The sequence below is a fragment of the Triticum dicoccoides genome, chromosome 2A (assembly GCF_002162155.2).
Source record: "Triticum dicoccoides isolate Atlit2015 ecotype Zavitan chromosome 2A, WEW_v2.0, whole genome shotgun sequence".
NCBI lineage: Eukaryota > Viridiplantae > Streptophyta > Magnoliopsida > Poales > Poaceae > Triticum > Triticum dicoccoides.
Window position 1 is genome coordinate 137,566,580 of NC_041382.1, and position 24,637 is coordinate 137,591,216.

Genomic DNA, 24,637 nt, shown 5'->3' on the forward strand with positions numbered 1-24,637 from the left:
TAGTCCCTTTGCAAAGAGATCTGCAAGGTTTTTGTCTGCTTGATTATATGTAACAGTTATTGCTCTAGAGTTTCTCAACTTTCTGATAGACTTCAAACATCTCTTCATGTGTCTTGATGACTTCACATTTGTCACATCCCTAGCTTCTGGTGCTGCCTGGTGTGTGCATCATGTTTAAATTTTTGAAACTTGATCTGAGGAATTTAGAAGCCTCAAAACCCTAAATAAAAGTAGGGCAAAAACCCTAAAAATCTCATTCATTGTTCCAAAATGCTCTTCTTAAATGTTTGATAATTTTTGGCAAGGGTTCTGGTCCCAACCAAAATATTGAACATTTTTAAGGATTTATTTTTGGGACTTTGAATTTAAATCATTAGCTATTTGAATTTGAATTATATTCATATAACTAGAATATAATTTCAAATACCCCTGAAATATTTTATGAGCTTTTGGAAAAGTCCATCTAGCCAAATAAAAATATTCAGAGGAATTTTTGGCATTGTTTGAATTATTTTAAATTCAAAACAGTGGCAAAAGAATTAAATAAAAATAAAATAGAAAACAGTAAATAAAAAAAGAGCAGAAGACCTACCTGTTGCTCACCTGGTAGCCCAGCCGGCCCAGCTTCTGCGCGGCCCGTTACTGTGCAGCCCAGCTGCCAGTCATCTTCCTCCCCCTCGCCCCGAAGCAGCTGCGTGCTGGACGCACGCGCGCCGACGCCGGCCACCTCCTGCTTCGTGCTGGAGGCCTCCCCTTCGAGCCTATCCATGCGTGGAGACGCCACGCAGCCGCCCGGAGCCGTCCAGCCCTTCCTCTCTTCCCTGGAGCTCTCTCCCCTTCCCTGGCTCTCTCTCCCTCGCTGTTCCCCACCTCACCGGACCGCGCCGACGCTACCGACGAGCACCACCGCGGCTATCGCCTCCCCCTCGTCCTCTCGAGCGGTCCAGGAGCTCCGCCATGACCTGCTCTTCATCTTCGCTGAGACAAACGACGCCGGAGCGCCCCGCAGCGCCGTCATCGTTGTTGCCTTCGTCCTCTGCACCGACAGCCGTCGTCGTCGATTCGCAGCAACCCGACCGCCCCCGACCTCGCCGACGACGCCATCGGACGCGCTGTGAGCACCCGCATCGTCTCCCCCTTCTCCCCTGGTCGCGCCCGCTCTCTACGCTGTAGCCCCGCCATGGCCGAACCTTCGCCGCCGCCGCACTCGTCGCCGGTGATGCTCCGGTGACCATTTGGTCCCGGGCATGCGCCCAACGCGCTCCCCGCATCGCGTAGAGCCTCCGTGGCACTTCGCCGCACTTGTTTGCGCACCGCAGCCCCATCCCCACTTGCACCCGAGCTTCGGCCGCCGCCGAGCTCGTCGCCGGCACCACTCCGGCCACTTCCCGGCCGCGCCACCACCACAGTTGGATGCGGACGAGCGTCCGCATCCCGAAGCTGTGCTCCGCGCGCCAAACCGAGCCCTATGGGCAAAACCCGAGGCTCGCCACCGCGGCTGGCCTCGCCAGCGTCAAGTCGCCGGTGGGTTTGACCCACGTTACCACGGCGGGACCCCCCCCCTGTGTCCATGACAGGTGGGGCCGGCCTGTTAATTAGGTTAGGATTAGTGTTAACTAAAAACTAGTTAGACTAATTACACTGACATGCGGGCCCCGCCCGGCTAACCAAGTTAGTTAGGGTTAATTTTAATTAGTTTAGTTAGTCCAGACACTGACATGCAGGGCCCACAGGTCAGTTTGACCTGGACGGCGCCCGTTGACCTGCTGACGTCATGCCAATGTCATGCTGACGCAATAATTCCTTTCTGGAATTTAAATAAATCTTAAATGATTTAATATTTTCAGAAAATGCCCTAAACCTCTAAAATTCATAGAAATTCAACCGTAGCTCCAAATTAAATAATTTATATATGAAAAATTATCAGAAAAATTCAAGGAATCCATCTGTACCATTTTCATGCATGTTAGAACAACTTATCACTACTGTTTAGGAGAAATGAAGTGAATGACATTTGAATAATCACATATGGAGTTTGAATTTGAATCTTGTATTCAAACCAACTTCATTTAATCTGTTGCTAGTTGCATTAGCTCAAAACACATTCATTTTGCCATGTCATGATCATGCATCATATTGTGCATTGCATTGATTGTGTTCCTTTTTGTGTTGCCGGTATTTGTCCCCTCTCGATAGACGTGATACCGATGACGTGATCGTTGACACTGATGAAGACTCAATGTTATCTTCAGAAGTGCCAGGCAAGCAAAACCCCCTTGTTCATTCCGATGAAATCCCACTCGCTTGCTCCTGCTCTCTTTTACTGCATTAGGACAACAACAACATATTTGATACTTGCTGCGGTAGCTGAACCCTTATCCTTTGCATGACCTGTCATTGCCACAGTAAATAGATGAAACCCACTAGCATGAGTAGGATTTGTTTGAGCCCTGATGTGCCTACTCATTCATGCTTGTTTGTCATGCCTGCTACTGCTTAGAGTTGAGTCAGGTCTGATTCGTCGGGGATGAATCAGAGGCGTGTGAACATGTCCTACTATGGGTGAACTAAGTGTGTGAACACGATTTGGTAAAGGTAGCGGTGAGAGGCCATGTAGGAGTACATGGTGGGTTGTCTCATTGCAGCCGTCCTCAGGAACTGAGTTCTGTGTTTGTGATCCATGACCAGTTACTACCACACATTGGGTTCCGGTAACTCGACCCCTCTCGACTTATTAATCAACATGATCTCTGTCCAGGAGTTGCAACTAGTTTCTGGTGTTTGTAGGTAGTGTTAGTAGTCTACCAAGTGGCACCCGGTACAGGTGGGCTTGGGACAGACTAGACACAGTGGCACGGTGTACCAAGTGTCACCCGGATGGTGGGCTTGGGAACCCTGCACACATCGTTTGGGGCCGTGAGCGACACCCCGGCCGGATCTCCTTGCGGATGGAACCCGAATAGGCGATAAACCTGGACTAGAGACTTGTTCGGTTAGTCAGGTCGTGGCCGACTCCCTCGCCCGGCTTCCGCTTGAAGGTTGCCGAGGTACATGACGTGTACAGGGCGGTAAGTGGCGAGAGCGTGTGTGAAGAAGTACACCCCTGCAGGGTTAACATCATCTATTCGAATAGCCGGATTCCTCGGATATGGAAACTTGGACCCCTTGCATAGTTCATAGACAAGGGAAAGTGGATACTCTAAAATACGCAAGATAAGCGTGAGTGCTATGGATGGCGTTCTCGTAGGGAGACGGGAGCGGATCCATAGTGGTGTATTGATATGGTGAATATGTGGACTCGTGTGCGCCACCTCAAAAGAGTCGCTTGCAGTCGTAGTTCAGAATAGCCACCGAGTCAAAGCTGGCTTGCTGCAGTCAAACTCCACCATCCCCTTTGTTGATAATGATGCATATGTAGATAGATCTGATGTAAGTCTTGCTGGGTACATTTGTACTCACGTTGCTTAATTTATGTTTTTGCAAAGAGACTTCAGTCTCACTAGTAGTTCCACGTGGACTTCGACGTTTAGCTTGTTACCTCAGCTACGATCTTGTGCCCTCGGCAGGATCTGGTAGATAGTCAGGCTTCTCAGCCTTTTTCATTTATAGTTGTCTGTACTCAGACATGATAGCTTCCGCTTGTGCTTTGTTTTGTATGCTCTGAATGTTGGGTCGTGAGACCCCTGTATGTAATATCTCGCTCCTCGGAGCCTATTGAATAAATACTTGAGTCGTAGAGTCATGTTGTGATGCCATGTTGTATTTGCACATATCGAGCATATTGTGTGTATGTTATTGAAATGCTTGGTATGTGTGGGATCTGACCATCTAGTTGTTTATCTTTAGTAGCCTCTCTTACCGGGAAATGTCTCCTAGTGTTTCCACCGAGCCATGGTAGCTTGCTACTGCTCCGGAACACTTAGGCTGGCCGGCATGTGTCCTTCTTTGTTCCTGTGTCTGTCCCTTCGGGGAAATGTCACGCGATGAATACTGGAGTCCTGTTAGCCCGCTACAGCCCGGTTCACCGGAGTCCTGCTAGCCCAGTGCTACAGCCTGGATTCACTCGCTGATGACCGACACGTTCGATGCTGGGTCATGGATGCCTGTCCCTGTAAGTCTGTGCCACTTTGGGTTTACGACTAGCCATGTCAGCCCGGGCTCCTTATCATATGGATGCTAGCGACACTGTCATATACGTGTGCCAAAAGGCGCAAACGGTCCCGGGCTAAGGTAAGGCGACACCCGTGGGAATACCGTGCGTGAGGCCGCAAAGTGATATGAGGTGTTACATGCTAGATCGATGTGACATTGAGTCGGGGTCCTGACAACATTATCCTTAGAATTGTTCACTTAGCGATAATTGTTTGGTTGTCACAACTAATAAGAATAGCCGATACAAGTTTTTCGATCACACGCAAGTCCATCAAGACCTCACGCAGACATTGTGCTTCAATAGTGGTTGTGTCAAAAGCAGTAGGTTCTACTTGCATAGATGACCTCGTTAACATGGTCTGTTTGCAAGACCTCCATGACACTATACCAGCTCCATGAGTAAATACATACCCACTTATGGCGTATAGTACATCAGCATCGGAGATTCAATTCGAATCACTATATCCTTTTAGCACAACAGGATGCCCTGAATAGTGAATTCCCCTCAAATAGCGCAAGACCCTTTCTAATGCATGCCAATGATCACCACCCGTGTTGGACATGAACCTACTCAGTTTGCTCATAGCAAAAAATATATCTGGCATTGTTGCGCTAGCTAAGTACATGAGTGAACCTGTCGGCGTTTTGGAAATGGTGGTCCCCAGACTTGCCTGCCTGCGGCCCACGTCATGGCTTTGCTGGCAGGCCTGTATGGCCCATCTTCATCAACAAGGAATCAAGACCCTCGCGAGGGGCCAAGCCTCATGAGGTGGACGACACGAGACCTCCTCAGGAGTGGCCTCGCCAGGCTGGCTCGTGAGGGGCGGAGAGTTCAAGGCCGGGCAAACCTCGCGAGGTTCTCGTCACGTGAGCCATGACGATCGAGACCAGGCAGGCGCTAGGCGGGTGCCAGCGCGCGCAGCGTCCTTGTTTCCTCTTTGGTGCTAAGGGGGCAAGCGCAGGCGCGGAGTACCGAGGCATCATGCAAAGGTTTCCATATTGGTGCAACGAGACCATGACAAGAAGGACGGCAAGACGAAGGTCACCGTGGATCCCAAGACAGCGTCACCACCAGAGCCTTTGGTAGACGAAGACCGCTTTTGTTAGGATTGCTTGTACTAGCTGTCCCCTTTCAAATTGTCCATTGTTGGCTCCCTTCTCGCTCAATATTTGGGGAGAGGACCAAGGCCACTATAAATAGAACTAGCCACCACCGTAGCTAGGGGAGGAGAGATCTGAGATTGGAGCCACTACATCCTTAGCGGCACACCCACCAAGCACAAGAACACCCAACCTCAGGAGGCAGTTCTTCCCCTTGTACTGTTCATCCTTAGCCCAAGAGGCAATCCACCATTACCACACTGGAGTAGGGTATTACACCACAACGGTGGCCCGAACCAATATAAATCTTATGTCCTTTGTGTGCGAGTTCGTCGAGTTAGTTCGTGAGATCTTAGCTAAGTTAGGACACGGATCGATAGGGCTTGATCTTCACGCGCACCCTAATGTTCGAACCTCAAGGGTTTTGCCGGAACCCGTGATCCGACATTTGGCGCACCAGGTAGGGGTGTGCCGGAGCTTCTTCCCCACCAGACGATCCGCCGACGCTCCACGGTTCCGATGTCTGGCGACCCGAGGGTTGACGACGACCGATGGGCAGCCTGGTCTGCCCGGCCGGCGCCGCCTGCTCAGGAAGACATCAACCCCGCGTCTCAGGCGGCGCGTGCACCAAACACCACGGGGCGTGGGCGGCGCGGCCACTCACCCTACGCTCTTACTCCCCGACAGATGCGAGCTGCTGCAAGGGCCGCAAGCCACGCCGCGGCGACGGCGCCGCACACCAGGAGGGAGCAGGCGAACATGCGGGCCGTGCTCACAGTGGCACGGGAGCTGCTGCGGTGCCGACTGATGGAGAGCGGCCGGGATGCACTACTGGAATGCGTCGCCTAGCTCCTGGACGCAGCGGCCACGGGAGCACCGCCCTTCTGCTACCAGCTCATGCCCCAGGCAGCGGCAGGATCCCACAGTGGGCCTCGTCGCGCCCACGTACCCCCAAGTGCGCCCGGGGCTTCGTTGACATCAGCACGATCCATGGAGGAGGGCGCCCCCTCGCATCCGAGCCACCTCAGATGGGCGCGGGCACGAGCGTCATCGCACGCGGCCCATCGGAGCACAACCCCGCCATCCTCAGGACAGCGTGACGGGCCGAGCGACGTGGAGCGTGGGGCACTTCGGCGAGGTCTTCGGGGCAGCGGCCTCGGAGGCCTATGTGCCCCGCATGATGGACCAGGAGTTCGCGCCTGTCGCTCCCCCCTCGCGGGCCCCTCGCGAGCCGGGCTGGGCATGAAGCACACGAGCCACGCACGTGTCGAGCCATAGCTGGCGCTCGCCTATCACGCGCCCCCTCGGGCGTGTCGACGAACTCCTCAGGAGCTTCTCAGAAACCCACAATCTCTTGAGCTGGTTTTGGGCTCGTCCAGGCTAAGGTAAACCGCAACAACAACCTTGCCCCAGCATTCATTAGCTCGTGAAGACGCGTACTCAATTTGACACAGAAGGATAAAAGTTGCGATTTGTTTACATGAGGGGCTCCCCCTCTCAAAATGCTCTTACAATCTTCCGGGGCCATGCCCGAGTTTTTATAGGGTAAACAGCAGGGAAACATGGGATCAGCCGGATATGTTGCTTGCCACGTCCCCCATGTCATCTTCAGATGCACCCCTGGCGTCGCTGTCGCCATCATTGGCGTCGCCTCCACCTTCACCGGCGCCGGCGCCGCCGTCGTCAACCATGTCGCCTTCGTCCGCCGCAACTACTACCCCATTGTCGTCAGAAGTGAAGGCCCTGACCAGCGCATCCACGTTGTCTTCAACCCATCACGCCAGGTCGCCCCGGATGGCTTCCGGTACAGGAGGAATGGCGGCGTCAAAATCGAACTTGGGATTGACGTTCCGGAGGTGGCTGAAGACACGGGAGAACACGCGCCCAAGCAGGTTGCGACTCCTCTCTTCAACAAGTTGGTGAGCCCTCTCGGAACGGTTCTACTGGTGCATCACCACATCGCCAAAGAAGCGGAGATGGTTCTGCAGGAGCATTCTCATCGCAGATATGGCCCAGGGCGGTGTTAGCCCTATTCCTGAGGTCCTCGGGCATGGGGGTGTGCACACGCTTCAACGTCCGCCGCTCAAGCACTTCATCCTTGTTCTGTCGCGCGATGGACTCGGCGTCGGCAACCCGCTGCCAAAGAGAGAGCATCTCGACGCGGGCGGAAGCTAGCTCAGCCTGCGCCGAGGCCAGGGCGGATGCGGCGGCCACCTCACGCCGCTCCACCTCGACCAACCAGGACTTGAGGGCAGCAGTCCTACCAGCGGCCCCGGCTTCCACGAGCTTTAGCCACCCGGCGGTCGACCTCCTCCTGGGCCCTTGATGACCCACAAGTATAGGGGGTATATCATAGTCCTTTCTATAAGTAAGAGTGTCGAACCCAACGAGGAGCAGAAGGAAATGATAAGTGGTTTTCAACAAGGTATTCTCTGCAAGCACTGAAATTATAGGTAACAGATAGTTTTGTGATAAGATAATTTGTAATGAGCAACAAGTAACAAAAGTAAATAAAGTGCAGCAAGGTGGCCCAATCCTTTTTGTAGCAAAGGACAAGCCTGGACAAATTCTTATATAGAGAAAAGCGCTCCCGAGGACACATGGGAACTATCATCAAGCTAGGTTTCATCACGATCATATGATTCGCATTCGGTACTTTGATAATTTGGTATGTGGGTGGACCGGTGCTTGGGTACTGTCCTTACTTGGACAAGCATCCCACTTATGATTAACCTCTATTGCAAGCATCCGCAGCTACAACAAAAGTATTAAGGTAAACCTAACCATAGCATGAAACATATGGATCCAAATCATCCCCTTACGAAGCAACACATAAACTAGGGTTTAAGCTTCTGTCACTCTAGCAACCCATCATCTACATGCCCAAATAATGGTGACATGTCATGTAGTCTGTCAGTGTTCTGGGAACGGGGGTCCCCAGACTTGCCTGCCTGCGGCCTGCGGCGTGGCTCAGGTGGGGGCCCAGCGCGGCCCATCTTCATCAGCTCAAGCTCAAGACCCTCGCGAGGGGCCAAGCCTCGTGGGGCGGACGACAGGAAGCTTCCTCAAGAGAGCGGCCTCATCAGGCGGGCTCGCGAGGAGGCGGAGAGATCAATGCAAGGGTACCTCGTGAGGATCCCATGACGCAAGCCATGACGATCAAGGCCAAGCGGGCGCCAGGCGGGCGCCGGCCTGCGCAGTGTCCTTGTTTACCTTTTGGTGCAAAGGGGGCAAGCACAAGCCAAGGCATCAGGCAAAGGTTGCCATTCCGGTGCAACAAGACCAAGACCAGCAGAGCGGCAGGACAGAGGTCACCGTGGAGCCCAAGACGGCATCATCACCAGTGCTTTTGGCAGCCGAAGACCACCTTTGGTCAGGATAACTTGTACTAGATGTTCCCCTTCAAAATGGCCAATTTTTGGCACCCTTCCCGCTCAATTATTCGGGGAGAGGCCCAGGGCCTCTATAAATAGAGCTAGCCTCCACCAAGGAAGGGGGACACCCAGAGAGGAAAAAGGAGAGAGAGAGATTCGGTAGAACCCCAACAGAGAGAGAGAGGCGACGGAACTCACCCTAGCAGTTCATTGCACCAGCTCAAGAACACCTCTCGCGAGGCTGTTCTTCCCTTGTACTATTCAGCATCAGCCCCAGAGGCAATCCACCACACCACCCACTGGAGTAGGGTATTACACCACAACGGTGGCCCGAACCAGTATAAACCTCGTGTCTCTTATGTTGTTCATCATTTTCATCTTATTTCGCATGAGAGGATCGGACGTAGATTGGTAGGGGAGAGATCTCCGCACGCACCCCAGTGTTCGAACCTCAAGGGTCTACCGGAACCCGAAATCCGACATTTGGCGCACCAGGTAGGGGTGCGCCAGAGTCCTCCCTCCTGACGTCCTGCTCTCCCTCGACATCGTGTCCCGCCCTCATGGCGGACAACGCGCCACCCACTCCAGCAACAGATGCCGACTGAGGGGGTCCTGGATTAGGGGGTGTCCGGATGGCCAGACTATACCTTCAGTCGGACTCCTGGACTATGAAGATACAAGATTGAAGACTTCGTCCCGTGTCCGGGAGGGACTTTCCTTGGGGTGGAAGGCAAGCTTGGCGATACGAATATGCAGATCTCCTACCATTGTAACCGACTCTATGTAACCCTAACCCTATCCGGTGTCTATATAAACTGGAGGGTTTTAGTCCGTAGGATGACATACACAACAACAATCATACCATAGGCTAGCTTCTAGGGTTTAGCCTCTCTGATCTCGTGGTAGATCTACTCTTGTACTACCCATATCATCAATAGTAATCAAGCAGGATGTAGGGTTTTACTTCCATCGAGAGGGCCCGAACCTGGGTAAAACTTCGTGTCCCTTGCCTCCTGTTACCATCCGGCCTAGACATCGAACGCCCCCTCCGAACAGAGGAGCACACGGCGGCCCTTGCAGCGAAAGTACAAAGTAGCCTCTCCAGGCAGTTCTCTAGTCCGGCCATTAAACGACCGGACACCATCAAGCGCGCCCGGAGTAACCTTCAACAAGACCGCCTGGCACGATCCGAGCAGGCGTAGCAATGCGGCCCCAACCCCAACCCTCGCAAAAATGCGACACCAGTACTTCGCGTACATAACTACGCTCTAGAAATACCATGGGTACAGGGGAAGGGGCACCATCACGGCATGCCCGAAACATGGCTTAAACCGTACCAGGGGCTGCTGATTTTTTAATTTTCTCTTATTTTCAGGACTCCATTCTTCAGAAGGCCTGTTTGGCAGTTCAATTGCCGCATAAACGATGCAAGAACCAGGGAAGCAGACAAGCCATGTCGCATTACGGAACTCCCAGGTGGTCTCTATCACGAGCAGTATACCTGTTTCGCATACTATTCCGCAGCTTGCCCCTAGAACGGACATGTTAAATAGTCCAACCTTTTGCTTATCGCGTTATTTGTATCGTTCTGCTTTGATCGCAGCCCTCTTTAATAAACAATGCATAGCTTTTGTCTATTTTTGCATTACTTTTTTTATATATGTTCCTTAACGACATGTTGCACCCGTACACTTTGGTACGGCCGAAATATGCCAAGGGCTTTAGTACCCCTCAACATGGTGTGAGAAGTCCGAACACTTTAACAAGTGCGGCACCCCGAACTTATAGCTATATCGGCTAAGGTAGCACTAGGAGAACCACTGCGATTGTGCCCCAGTTGAGCTGGGTCGAGCACCTCAGTGGAGAAAGCTAAAACTGACTGTCATGATGAAGCGAGAGCTGGTCGCTGTTCGAGAGGTTTTTCGAGTCGCTAAAGACTTATGCCACTTAGAGCGAGGAGCCGGATCTGTCCGGCCAAGGCGTGGATAGCGCCCAGAACTTGGTCTTCCGAATACCAGGGGCTTTGCCGAAATTTAAAATTATAGAATTCTATGGCTAAGTGAGAGTGTTCACGCATTATAGTCTGATTGCCTCGTTCGTTGGGCTGAACGCCTCCCTCGAAGGACCCAAACATGGGAAAAAGAGCGCTCAGGTTTATCCCCGAACACCCCAGCACTAGCGGCACGGGGGCAGAAGCCGACGACTCGCCATCTCTCAGAATTGATAAACAACCACACAAAAGGTAATATTTTAAATTCCAACAGCATTGCTTAGCGCATATGAACAAGTTTTCCACGCACAAGACAAAACGAGCAAGTTTCACTCAAAAATTACATTCCTAGAACATTCATCCGCCACAAGGCAGGCACCCTTCAGAACATCCTTATAATAATTCTCGGGCTTGCGATGCTCTTTCCCCGGTGGTGGCCCGTCCTTCACAAGCTTCTCAGCATCCAGCTTGCCCCAGTGCACCTTAGCATGGGCAAGGGCCCTACGGGCACCTTCAATGCAGACGGAGCGCTTGATGACTTCGAGCCTTGGACATGCCTCCACCAGCCGCCGCACCAGCCCGAAATAGCTCCCAGGCAGAGCCCCTCTAGGCCACAGCCGAACTATGAGGCCCTTCATGGCCTGTTCGGCCGCCTTGTGGAGCTCGGCCAGTTGCTTCAGCTGGTTGTTCAGGGGCACGGGGTGTCCGGCCTCAGCATACTGAGACCAGAACACCTTCTCTGTCGAGCTGCCCTCCTCGGCTCGATAGAATGCGGCGGCATCGGACACACTCCGGGGAAGATCTGTGAAAGCTCCTGGAGAGCTTCGGATTCGGGTAAGTAACAAGTAACTCACGTTTATGTGTTTGCTTTGCATAAAGAATGCCTTACCCGCCGCTATCTTCTTCACCTCATCCAACTCCTGGAGGGTCTTCTGGGATTCGGCCTTGGCAGACTTGGCATTTTCAATAGCCACCGCGAGCTCGGACGCTCGCGTCTTTGAGTCAAGCTCCAAACTCTCATGTTTTTCCATGAGAGCCTGGAGCTCTTGCCGTACCTTGCCAGCCTCAGCCTCATACTTCTCCCGCTCGGTGTGCTCCATGGCCGCCCTCTTCTCGGCCTCGACCAGCGCCTGCTTAAGGGTCGCCACCTCAGACGTGGCCCCTACAATAGCCATGATAATCCTGTCATTTTTTGCAATTGCACCTTTTTATATATATTTAAACAAGGTATTTCTTACCTTCATTGTCCTCGAGCTACTTCTTGGCACGCCCGAGCTCCTGCTCGGACCGCTCGAGGTTCTGCTTCAGCGTGTCCACTTCCGCGGTCAGTGTGGCGGACGCAAGCAGAGAAGCCTGCATACGCATATTGACTCATTTTTGTTAGACTCCTGTGAATTTTATTTGATCGTCTATTCGGCTTTTCTTCCCGAACGCCAAACAGAGCATCAGGGGCTACTGTCTATGTGGTAATATTATTTACACATTCTTTACTTACCTCAAAGCCTATTAAAAGGCTAGTAAAAGCTTCAGTCAGTCCGCTCTTGGCGGATTGAACCTTCTGGATCACCGCACTCATAGTAGTGCGGTGCCCCTCATCGATGGAGGCGCCTTGGAGCGCCTCCAACAGATTGTCCGACGCCTCCGGTTGGACGGGGGTCGCCAGCACAGTGGGCTGGCTCCTCTTGGAAGGAGGTTGCCCGCCGGACTCTGGAACCTTTGAAGGCTCCGGAGCAGTGTCCGGCCTAGAGCCGGACTTGGAGCCCTGAGGGGTTTCATCCCCTTTACTCCTGGAGTCTGGGAGGTCGCCTTGCGGCGCCTCCAGGACCACCTCCTCCCGGCTTGGAACCTGTTGGGACAACACTTCGGTGTCGTCCGTAGGGCGGGGGGAGGAAGCCATCGGAAGCGAGTTCACATCCGACGAGTCCAGTGAGCCGCTCGATGACGCGTCGAGCCGATCTTTGGGTGGGCTGCATAAACATATTCGACATAAGGGAAAGCTGTGCAATAAACGAATACTATGAATTACTCTAGTATCCAGATACTTACGATTTCGCCAGGGGCTTGGCCCTGGGCGGCCACTCCTCTCCGCCATCGTCGGCGTTGGTGGAGTAGTCTGAAGGAAGGGTTTTCCCCTTCTTGGACCCTCCGGCCTCCCCAGAGAGGGCGGCCTTCCTTTTCTTCTCTCCTTCCGCTGGAGGGGGAGAGGTCTCTTCTTCTTCCTCCTCGTCTTCACGAGAGGAATGCGCCTCGGAACCGTTGGATGATGGATCCGACACCTCCTGGTGCCAGGCACTCTTTTGAGTCCATGTGGACTTTTTCGCGGCCTTCTTCTCCGGCACCACATAGGGTGCCGGAACCAACAGCTTCGCCAAGCGAGCGTCCGCTGGGCCTTCGGGCGAAGGAGCCGGACAGTTGATCTGTCCAGACGTCACCTGCCAATCCTGTCAAAGGTAAGGGAGCTTAGATCCCGCATGGAGTCAAACTATGAAAAACTGATACCCTGTAAAAGGAAAAAACAGCTTACCGCGAGAGCGTGACGCTGCATACTGAATCCGCGATCCTCGGTAGCGGATGCGGGAGCCTCCGCGCCCTTGAAAAGCACCTTCCAAGCATCTTCGTACGTCATGTCGAAGAGCCTGCTCAGAGTTTGGTGTCGCACCGGGTCGAACTCCCACAAGTTGAAATCCCGTTGTTGACACGGGAGGATCAAGCGGATGAGCATAACCTGGACTACGTTGACAAGTTTGAGCTTCTTGTCCACCAGGGTTTGGACGCATGTTTGGAGTCCGGTCAGCTCTCCTTTTTTACCCCACGACAGGCCCGTCTCCTTCCAGTAGGTGAGCCGGGTAGGGGGTCCGGATCGAAACTCGGGGGTTGCGACCCATTCGGGGTCGCGCGGCTCGGTGATGTAAAACCACCCTGATTGCCACCCCTTCAGGGTCTCCACAAAGGAGCCCTCGAGCCATAAGACGTTGGCCATCTTGCCCACAATGGCGCCTCCGCACTCCGCCTGGTTGCCGCGCACCACCTTCGGCTTGACATTGAAAGTCTTGAGCCATAGGCCAAAATGGGGGCGGATGCGGAGGAAAGCCTCGCACACGACAATAAACGCCAAGATGTTGAGGACAAAGTTCGGGGCCAGATCGTGGAAATCCAGGCCATAGTAGAACATGAGCCCCCGGACAAATGGGTGAAGAGGGAAGCCCAGTCCGCGGAGGAAATGGGGGAGGAACACCACCCTCTCATGGGGCCTAGGGGTGGGGATGAGCTGCCCCTTTTCGGGAAGCCGGTACGCAATGTCGTTAGACAAGTATCCGGCCTTCCTCAGTTTTTTGATGTGTCCCTCCGTGACGGAGGAGACCATCCACTTGCCTCCTGCTCCGGACATGGCTGGAGAAGGTTGAGGTGGGGAGTGCGGACTTGGGCGCTGGAGCTCGAGTACGCGAGAATGGATAAGCAAAGGAGGAAGAAGGCGTAGGTGAAAAGGTGGATCCTTATCCCCTTATATGGGTGGACGCAACTACGTGTCCCCACCAGCCTGGTAAAACTCGCTTGTCTCCAAGCGCCGTAATCAATGGCGCGGTTGGGTTACCCACGCCCGTATTGATGAGAATCCCGGAATAAGGGGACACGATCTCTGCTTTAACAAGACGTGCCAAGGAAACCGCCTCGCATGACGCGCTGAGGTGGGATAATGAAATGACTCGGATAAAGGCTTGGCCGTGGTGTGTCACATTACGGAATACGTCAACAGATTAGATTTGTGTAAATATTATTCTCTCTACGGCAATATGTGGAAACTTATTTTGCGGAGCCGGACACTATCTTTGTGTTCAAAATCTTCTATGAAGTACTTGGAGGAGGAACCCCCCTTGCAATGCCGAAGACAATCTGTGCGCCGGACTCGTCGTCATTGAAGCTTGGTTCAGGGGCTACTGAGGGAGTCCTGGATTAGGGGGTGTCCGGATGGCCGGACTATACCTTCAGCCGGACTCCTGGACTATGAAGATACAAGATTGAAGACTTCGTCCCGTGTCCGGGAGGGACTTTCCATGGCGTGGAAGGCAAGCTTGGTGATACGGATATGCAGATCTCCTACCATTGTAACCAACTCTATGTAACCCTAACCCTATCCGGTGTCTATATAAACCGGAGGGTTTTAGTTCGTAGGACGACATACACAACAACAATCATACCATAGGCTAGCTTCTAGGGTTTAGCCTCTCTGATCTCATGGTAGATCTACTCTTGTACTAACCATATCATCAATAGTAATCAAGCAGGATGTAGGGTTTTACTTCCATCGAGAGGGCCCGAACCTGGGTAAAACTTCGTGTCCCTTGCCTCCTGTTACCATCCGGCCTAGACACACAGTTTGGGACCCCCTACCCGAGATCCGCCGTTTTTGACACCGACACCGACACTGGGGCCAGGGGCTCCGGGCCTTGGCCCCCGTGTTGCGACAGGTGCAGTGGCCGCACAAGTTCATGCCTGAGATGCCGCCGCGCTACGACAGTGCGACGGACCCGATGATTTTCCTGCTGGCGTACGAGGAGGCCGTCCTCGGAGCCGGGGGCGACGATCGGGTGATGGCCAACTGGTTACCCATGACCCTCACCGGCATCTCGCGCGCGTGGCTCCTCCACCTGCCGACGGCCTCTGTCACCTCCTGGGAGGAGCGGTGCAACCTCTTCCTCGCCCGTTTCGCCGCACCAGCGCTGCCTGTCGTCGCAGCTCTCCTGGGTGGATCCCAAGCACCACCCTCGAGCCATCACGTCAAGCCATTCACCCATCGGATCAGCACCGCCTCCAAGCGCCGAGAAGCCCCCCCGGGCTGGGTGGCGCCCGAGGCCGATCTAACCTTCGACTTGGAGGACCACCCCTTCAACCCCATTGGTTCGGGCGCGCTCCCGATGCTGTGCACCCCCACCATCTGCCAAGTGGCCGTCACCAGGACCCTCATCGACGGTGGTGCCGGCCTCAACGTGCTCTCGATGGAGGCCTTCAGCCTCCTCCATGTGCCGCTGGAGCGGCTCCGACCCAGCAGGCCTTTCTCGGGCGTCGGAGCCGGTTCCACCGCCTCCTTGGGGCAGATCCGCCTCCCAGTGACCTTCGGCACCTGCGAAAACTTCCGCACGGAGCCGATCGACTTCTATATTGCCCCCATCAGCCTCCCCTACAATGCCATCCTTGGCTATCTGGCCCTGGCTCAATTCATGGCAGCAACTCACCCGGCGTACAACCTCATGAAGATGCCTGGGAGCAGCGGCGTCCTCACCGTGTCAGGAGACACAAGGGATGCGCTGCAGGTGCTTCAACTTGTTTTCAGGGTGGCCGTGGTGGCGCAGCCCACTGGCACTGACGCCCTCGAGCCCAAGGGGGCTGCGCTGGCTAAAAAGAAGCAGATGTTCACCCAAGACAAGGCAGAAACCAAGCAGGTACCAGTCGACGAGGACGGGTCCGCTAGCACCACCTTCACCATAGGGATCAACCTCAAGCCCGAGCAAGAGAAAGCCCTGATCAGTTTCCTGCGTGCGAACAAGACGGTGTTTGCGTGGGAACCTGATCAGTTAGCAGGGGTCCCAAGGGAAGTGATTGAGCATCACCTCAACGTGTGCCCCAATGTGCGCCCCATGAAGCAGAAGGCAAGGCGGCAGTCTACTGAGAAACAAGCTTTCATCGTTCAAGAGACCCGGAAGCTAGAGGCGGCAGGAGTTATCCGCGAGGTCCGCTACCCTGATTGGTTGGCTAATCCGGTTGTTGTGCCAAAAAAGGGAGGAAAGGAGCGCATGTGCGTCAACTTCACCAACCTCAACAAGGCCTGCCCGCAGGATCCATTTCCGCTCCCCCGCATTGACCAGATAGTCGACTCCACTGCAGAGTGTGAACTATTGTGCTTCCTAGATGCCTTCTCGGGCTATCACCAGATCAAGATGGCGGTAGAAGACATGGAGAAGACGGCCTTCCTGACCCCGTGTGGAGTTTACTGCTATACGTGCATGCCGTTTGGGTTGCGCAACGCAGGCGCGACCTTTCAGCGGCTGATGCACATTGCCTTAGGCCGGCAGCTCGGGAGGAACGCAGAAGCTTACATCGATGACATTGTGGTGAAGTCTCGTGAGGCAAGGACCCTGATACAGGACCTGGAAGAAACCTTTGCGAGCCTCAACGAAGTGGACCTATGGCTCAACCCGGAGAAGTGCATGTTTGGAGTCCCCTCAGGCAACCTCCCGGGTTTCCTCGTATCCCACAGGGGCATCGAGGCCAACCCGGAGAAGGTCAAGGCAGTCGAAGACATGAGCCCGCCAAGGACCCTCAGAGAAATGCAGAAGCACACCGGGCGTGTAACTGCGCTGGGGCATTTCATCTCCAAGCTGGGGGAACGAGCGCTGCCCTTCTTCAAGCTGATGAAGAAAAAGGGCCCCTTCGAGTGGACTGAAGAGGCCGACAAGGCATTCCAAGACCTCAAGAGGTACCTTACCAGTCCATCAGTGATGGTAGCTCTGTGTGCTCAGGAGCCCCTGGTGCTCTACCTTGCGGCCACCCCCTACTCCGCTAGCACAGCCCTGGTAGCGGTCAGGGAGGAGCGCTGTGCCAAGGCCGCATCAACGGTCTGAACTGAAGCAAAACAGAGCCAGGAGGGCCTCGCGAAGGCTGCAACCGCAGCCGGAAAGGAACAGCCGCGGTAGGGGAACGCACCCGGAGCAGGAGAGGCCCCCTCAGGCGACCAAGCACTAGGAGCTCCGTCGTCTCAAGAGACGCCTCGACCTCCGGAGGACGCAAGCAGTGCCAGCACCCTCAACCTCATCGAGCACCCCATGTATTTCGTCAGCACAATGCTACGGGACGCGAGGGCGCGGTACCCCATGCCTCAAAAGCTCCTCCTCGCGCTATTGGTGGCCTCACGCAAGCTGCGACACTACTTCCAAGGCCACCCCATCAAGGTCGTCTCGGCATACCCCTTGGAGAGGGTACTCAGGAGCCCCAACTCGGCTGGAAGGGTTGCTGAATGGAACATCGAGCTATAGGCATTTCAGCTAGAATTCAGTACGACCAGAGTCATCAAGGGAGCCGCGCTAGCAGATTTCGTGGAAGAATGGGCAGAAGCGCCGGGTCTCGAGGCAGGCGAAGACCAATCACTTTCCCCGAGAAGTGAAGCGCCGGATGGCTGGGTCATGTACTTTGATGGGGCGTTCTCCCGACACGGTGCGGGAGCTGGCGCAGTGCTCGTATCCCCTACCCAGGACAAACTCTACTACGCCGTGCAACTTTGCTTCCAGCATAGAGAAAAGGTCTCCAACAACATAGCGGAGTATGAAGGCCTAATAGCAGGCTTGAAGGACGCAACTGCCTTAGGGGTGAAGCGCCTCATCATCAAGGGCGATTCGCAGCTCCTCGTCAACTTCTCCAACAAGATATACAAGCCAAAGGACGAGCACATGGAGGCCTACCTCGCTGAGGTCCGCAAGATGGAGAAACAGTTCTGGGGACTGGAGTTACAGCATGTGCCTTGCGGCACCAATCATGAGGCTGACGACATTGCCAAGAGGGCATCTAGGCGGCTGCCTCAGGAGCCCGGCGTCTTTGAGGAGCGGCTCTTCAAACCCTCGGCGGTGCCGTCGCTGTCTAGCACGGCACAACCAAGGGAGGAGCTCCCTCAGCCGCCTACATCAGGAGCCCCGGTCTGCGGCCCAGCCTTGGGGGCATGCCTGCTCCTGGCGTTAGAGCCTCAGGAAGGGTGTTGGATCCCGGATCTCAAGAACTACCTGACGCAAGGGACTCTGCCGGAGAATGAGGAGGAGGCGGAGCGTGTGGCACGGCAGGCCATGGCTTATTGCATCAGGGATGGAGAGCTCTACAGGAAGCGACCAAATGACGTGTCCTTACGTTGCATCTCCCGAGAGCAAGGGAAGGATCTACTGGCGGACATACACGGTGGAGACTGCGGGCACCACTCGTCGTCATGGACCCTCGTCGACAAGGCGTTCCGTAGTGGATTCTATTGGCCCACAGCACTCAACGACGCCGTTGAGCTTGTGAAGGCTTGTGAGGCCTGCCAGTTTCGCGCTAAGTAGATCCATCATCCTGTGGGGGGGTCTACAGACTATACCCCTCTCATGGCCGTTTGCAGTTTGGGGGCTCGACATTCTAGGCCCGTTTCCTCGGGCGCCAGGGGGCTATCGCTACCTCTACATCGTCGTGGACAAATTCACCAAGTGGGCTGAGGTGGAAGCCGTCCACACAATCCCGGCAGGCTCAGCGGCCAAATTCATCAAGGGCCTCGTGAGCCGATTTGGGGTGCCCAACCGCATCATCACCGACAACAGTTCGTAATTCACCAGTAATCTCTTCAAAACGTACTGTGCTAACCTTGGAACGCAGATATGCTACACTTCGGTAGCACACCCCCGGAGCAATGGCCAGGCCAAGCGGGCCAACGCGGAGGTCCTAAGGGGCCTCAAAGCCAGGACCTTCAAGAAGAAGCTGGAAGCCTGTGGCAGGGGCTGGTACGACAAGCTCCAGTCCGTGCTGTGGTCAATCTGCACGTTAGCGACCAAGCCGACTGGCGAGACCCCGTTCTTCCTCGTCTATGGAGAAGAGGCTGTTCTCCCTCACGAGGTCAGGTGTCGCTCCATGCGGGTCCTGGCATTCGACGAGGCTCAGCAGGACGCCATGCGGGGGACGGATCTTGTGTTGGGGGAGGAACGCCGTCGGGAAGCCGCACTACAAGCGGCTTGGTACCAACAGGCGCTACGACGATACCACTGCCGCAACATCCGCCCCAGGACCCTTGAGGTAGGGGATCTTGTGCTCAGACGGGTTCTCTCCAGGGAGGGGCTGCACAAGCTCTCTCCCATGTGGGAGGGCCCGTTCAAGGTTGTTCATGTTTCCAGGCCTGGCTCCGCGCTCTTGGAGACTCCGGAGGGAGTGCCCATCCAGAACGCATGGAACATTCAACATCTCCAGAGGTTCTACCCCTGAGCGAGGCCTAGCACCATGGAAAGGCTCGGTACCTGTGAAGCCGCGTTTTGGAAAAGGCCCGATGCCTGTGAATAAGGCGAATGCCTGTGAAGCTGCATTTTGGAAAAGGCTCGGTGCCTGTGAAGAAGGCGAATGCCTGTGAAGCCGCGTTTTGGAAAAGGCCCGGTGCCTGTGAAGAAGGCGAATGCCTGTGAAGCTGCGTTTTGGAAAAGTCCCGGTGCCTGTGAAGAAGGCGAATGCCTGTGAAGCTGCGTTTTGGAAAAGGCCCGGTGCCTGTGAAGAAGGCAAATGCCTGTGAAGCTGCCGTGTTTCGAGAAAGGCCCGGTGCCTGTGACGAAGGCCAATGCCTGTGAAGCTCGCCGCCTGTGACACTCTCACGTAATAATGAGTGGGGCTGTACACGCCCTGGAGTCTCCGGAGTGCCTCCCTTGGGCCTCGGGGGCTCCCGCCCACGCCCAGTGGCAGCACTTACCTCCGTGCTGGTGAGAAGACATCGAAGACTAGAATAGGTGCCTGACGCAGCTTTTTCATTTGCTTTCTGCAGTTGGCGTGTTTATTCCCGTTTGAAGTCTTATTAGAGTTGTTGGCGTTCCTGGCTTGTAACTCTTGGTCTTTCTCGCTCGCTCGCCTCGTTTTCTCTCGCACAAGTCTCGCGAGGGATGTTCGCGGGCGCCCTCGCGAGCGTCTTCCACCCCGATCGTCTAGAGCTTTCCTGTCCGAGTCCTCTGCGGGAGCACCCCTCCCAGTCCATGCCTCACGAGCATCGCGACACAAACGTAGGACCTAGGCTGATCGCCCCCACTGCCGGGACCAAAGGTTACCCCTCTAATTAATCCTTACAGGGCATAAAGCGCACGGCGAGGCCTCAGCCTTCGGAGGCGAGTGCCGCGTCAAGCTCCACCAAGCTCAAATGACTCCCGTACATGGACACGCAACACAGAAACATAGCGCAGAGATGGCAAAAGCAACGCGACGCTTGACAGCAACAGTTCTAACACGCCCCCACGGGGCCCTGTACTACCTTCTTCTTACGCAGGAAAGGAAGGAAACAAAATGGACACGGCATGTCCAACACCAACCTACAACAAAAGCTCGAGTCGCTCCTGGGGGTCAGGCGGACGCCTCCTCATGCTTCACCAGGGCGCGACGGCGGGTGGACCCGCTGCCTTCACCCAGGCGGGCACGACGGTGTGGGGGCTGGTCGCGGCCGCCGTTGGAGGAGCTGCTGCCTGAGGGAGAGTCGCCGAAACTTGGCGAACCCCGAGCACCGCCGCCTGTACGCCAGTCGCCATCTTCATCCTGGTCGGTGCCGGGGCTGGGCAGGCGGCCGCGGTCGTCGTCTTCAGGGCAGCACCCGGCACGGCAACCAACTTCCCCAAACACCCTCATGTAGAGGGTGGCGTCGCCATCGAACTTGAAGTACAGGGTACACCACCGGCCCAGGCCGCGCGTGTGGGCAAACGTTTGCCAGTCGCACGTCAGGGCCCCGTTCCCAGAGACGAAGGCCTCCAGCGAAGCCCAGGAGGCCCTGCTGCAGCAGCCGTCTGCCTGGAGCCAGAAGCCGCCCCGAGCGCTGGCCGGCAGTTCATCTACGAAGAAACGTGGGAGCTGGAGCCGGGTGCTGGATGGGTCCGCTGACCACACGACGAACTCCGGCAGCACCTCCGAAGAGCGGAAGCGTGGTCTAGGGGGGCGCACACCCATGGCGTGCCCCCCGTTGGCAACCGGACGCTCACCACCACGCAGGGGACCGTCTCCATGACCGCGGGAGGCTACCACGGGGACCGTGGTGTACTTGCGAGGGAGGCCTCGGCCACGCTTGGTCGGGGGAGGGTCAGGCCCTGCCCGGGGGGCCTTTCCTTTCTCCACGGTCGAGAATCTCTTTGGGGCCATGGGGACGGCGATTAGCCAAGAAGAAGAAAAGGAACAACAAGAAGGGATGGACTGAAGGGGCTCGCCCAGCCCCGTACTTATAGCCGGAGGAGGCCAACCACCGAGCACCACGATCGCAGGTAATCATGACTGGTTTCTCTGCAGGCAGGGACTTGTCAAGTCGTGCGGTCGCCGAGGCATCATGGGAAGCGCATACGCCCACGTCTAGTCAACCGCCACACGGCACCCAAGGCCGCAGGCTGTTAGGGCTCACGGCGCTTCGCGCTTGCCCCTTCGCTTCTCTGCTAAGCCAAGCCCACGCGCACCTTGGGCCCGGGGGCTACTGCCGGCATTCTGGGAACGGGGGTCCCTAGACTTGCCTGCCTGCGGCCTGCGGCGTGGCTCAGGTGGGGGCCCAACGCGGCCCATCTTCATCAGCTCAAGCTCAAGACCCTCACGAGGGGCCAAGCCTCGCGGGGCGGACGACAAGAAGCTTCCTCAAGAGAACGGCCTCATCAGGCGGGCTAGCGAGGAGGCGGAGAGATCAATGCAAGGGTACCTCGCAAGGATCCCATGACGCAAGCCATGATGATCAAGGCCAGGCGGGCGCCGGCCTGTGCAGTGTCCTTGTTTCCCCTTTGGTGCAAAGGGGGCAAGCACAGGCCAAGGCATCGGGCAAAGGTTGCCATTCGGGTGCAGCAAGACCAAGACCAGCAGAGCGGCAGGACGGAGGTCACCGTGGAGCCCAAGACGGCGTCATCACCAGTGCTTTTGGAAGCCGAAGACCACCTTTGGTCAGGATAACTTGTACTAGATGTTCCCCTTCAAAATGGCCAATTGTTGGCGCCCTTCCAGCTCAATTATTCGGGGAGAGGCCTAGGGCCTCTATAAATAGAGCTAGCCTCCACCAAGGAAGGGGGACACCCAGAGAGGAAAAAGGAGAGAGAGAGATCCGATAGAACCCCAGCAGAGAGAGAGAGGCGACGGAACTCACCCTAGCAGTTCATTGCACCAGCTCAAGAACACCTCTCGCGAGGTTGTTCTTCCCTTGTACTATTCATCATCAGCCCCAGAGGCAATCCACCACACCACACACTGGAGTAGGGTATTACACCACAACGGTGGCCCGAACCAGTATAAACCTCGTGTCTCTTGTGTTGTTCATCATTTTCATCTTAGTTCGCACGAGAGGATCGGACGTACATCGGTAGGGGAGAGATCTCCGTGCGCACCCCAGTGTTTGAACCTCAAGGGTCTGCCGGAACCCGAAATCCGACATAGTCGACGTTCACATAACACCACCAGAGGAGAGACAACATACATATCATCAAAATATCGAACGAATACCAAATTCACATGACTACTAATAGCAAGACTTCTCCCATGTCCTCAGGAACAAACGTAACTATTCACAAAGCATATTCGTGTTCATAATCAGAGGGTATTAATATGCATATAGGATCTGAACATATGATCTTCCACCAAATAAACCAACTAGCATCAACTACAAGGAGTAATCAACACTGCTAGCAACACACATGTACCAATCCCAGACTTAGAGACAAGAATTGGATACAAGAGATGAACTAGGGTTTGAGAGGAGATGGTGCTGGTGAAGATGTTGATGGAGATTGACCGCCTCCCTATGAGAGGATCGTTCTCCCGGAGGGAAGTTTTCCCGGCAGAACAGCTCCGCCGGAGCCCTAGATTGGTTCCACCAAGGTTCCACCTTGTGGCGGCGGAGTCTCGTCCCGAAAGCTTGCTTATGATTTTTTTCTCATCGAAAGACTCCATATAGCAGAAGATGGGCATCGGAGGGCCACCAGGGGGCCCATGAGGTAGGAGGGCGCGCCCTAGGGGGGTAGGGCGCGCCCCCACCCTCGTGGCCAGGGTGTGGCCCCCCTCTGGAACTTCTTGCACTCAGTATTTTTTATATATTCTAAAAATGACTTCCGTGAAGTTTCAGGACTTTTGGAGCTGTGCAGAATAGGTCTCTAATATTTGCTCCTTTTCCAGCCCAGAATCCCAGCTGCCGGCATTCTCCCTCTTTATGTAAACCTTGCAAAATAAGAGAGAATAGGCATAAGTATTGTGACATAATGTGTAATAACAGCTCATAATGCAATAAATATCGATATAAAAGCTTGATGCAAAATGGACGTATCAACTCCCCCAAGCTTAGACCTCGCTTGTCCTCAAGCGAAAGCCGGAATCGAAAAATATGTCTACATGTTTAGAGATAGAGGTGTCGATAAAAATAAAATACGGACATGAGGGCATCATGATCATTCTTAGAACAACAACTTATATAATTCTTGTCATATGATCTCTTATGCTAGAGTAACAATTCAATCACAATTTCAAGTATGAATCATAAACTTCATTGAAAACTAACAAACTATAATCTTAGTCATTGAAGCAATTGCAATTTATCATAACATAGGTAAGTGTCAATATAAGAGCTTTTATGGTTGGATGCACAAAATCTTAATGCGGAAGAACGTCACTTTATATTGCCACTCGTGATATGGACCTTTATTATGCAGTCCGTCGCTTTTATTTCTTCTGTATCACACGATCGTATAAAGCTTATTTTCTCCCACACTAATAAGTCATACATATTTAGAGTGCAGTTTTTATTGCTTGCACCGATGACAACTTACTTGAGGGATCTTACTCAATCCATAGGTAGGTATGGTGGACTCTCATGGCAAAACTAGTTTAAGGGTGTTTGGAAGCACAAGTAGTATCTTTACTTGGTGCAAATAATTTGGCTAGCATGAGGGGGAAAGGGAAGCTCAATCATGTTGGATGATCCATGACAATATAATTTATGTCAGATGTAAGAAAACATAACCCATTACATTGTCTTCCTTGTCCAACGCCAACTCTTTAGCATGTCATATTTTAATGAGTGCTCACAATAATAAAAGATGTCCAAGATAGTGTATTTATATGTGAAGACCTCTCTTTCTTTATTACTTCCTATTAATTGCACCGATGACCAAAACTATGTTTGTCAACTCTCAACAACTTTTATTCATCATACTCTTTCTATGTGAGCTCATTACTCTCCATAAGATCCATATGATCTCTTTTATTTTATTTTTATTATTTCTCTTTTCTTTTATTCACTCAAGATCGTGGCAAAATAATCAAGCCCTCG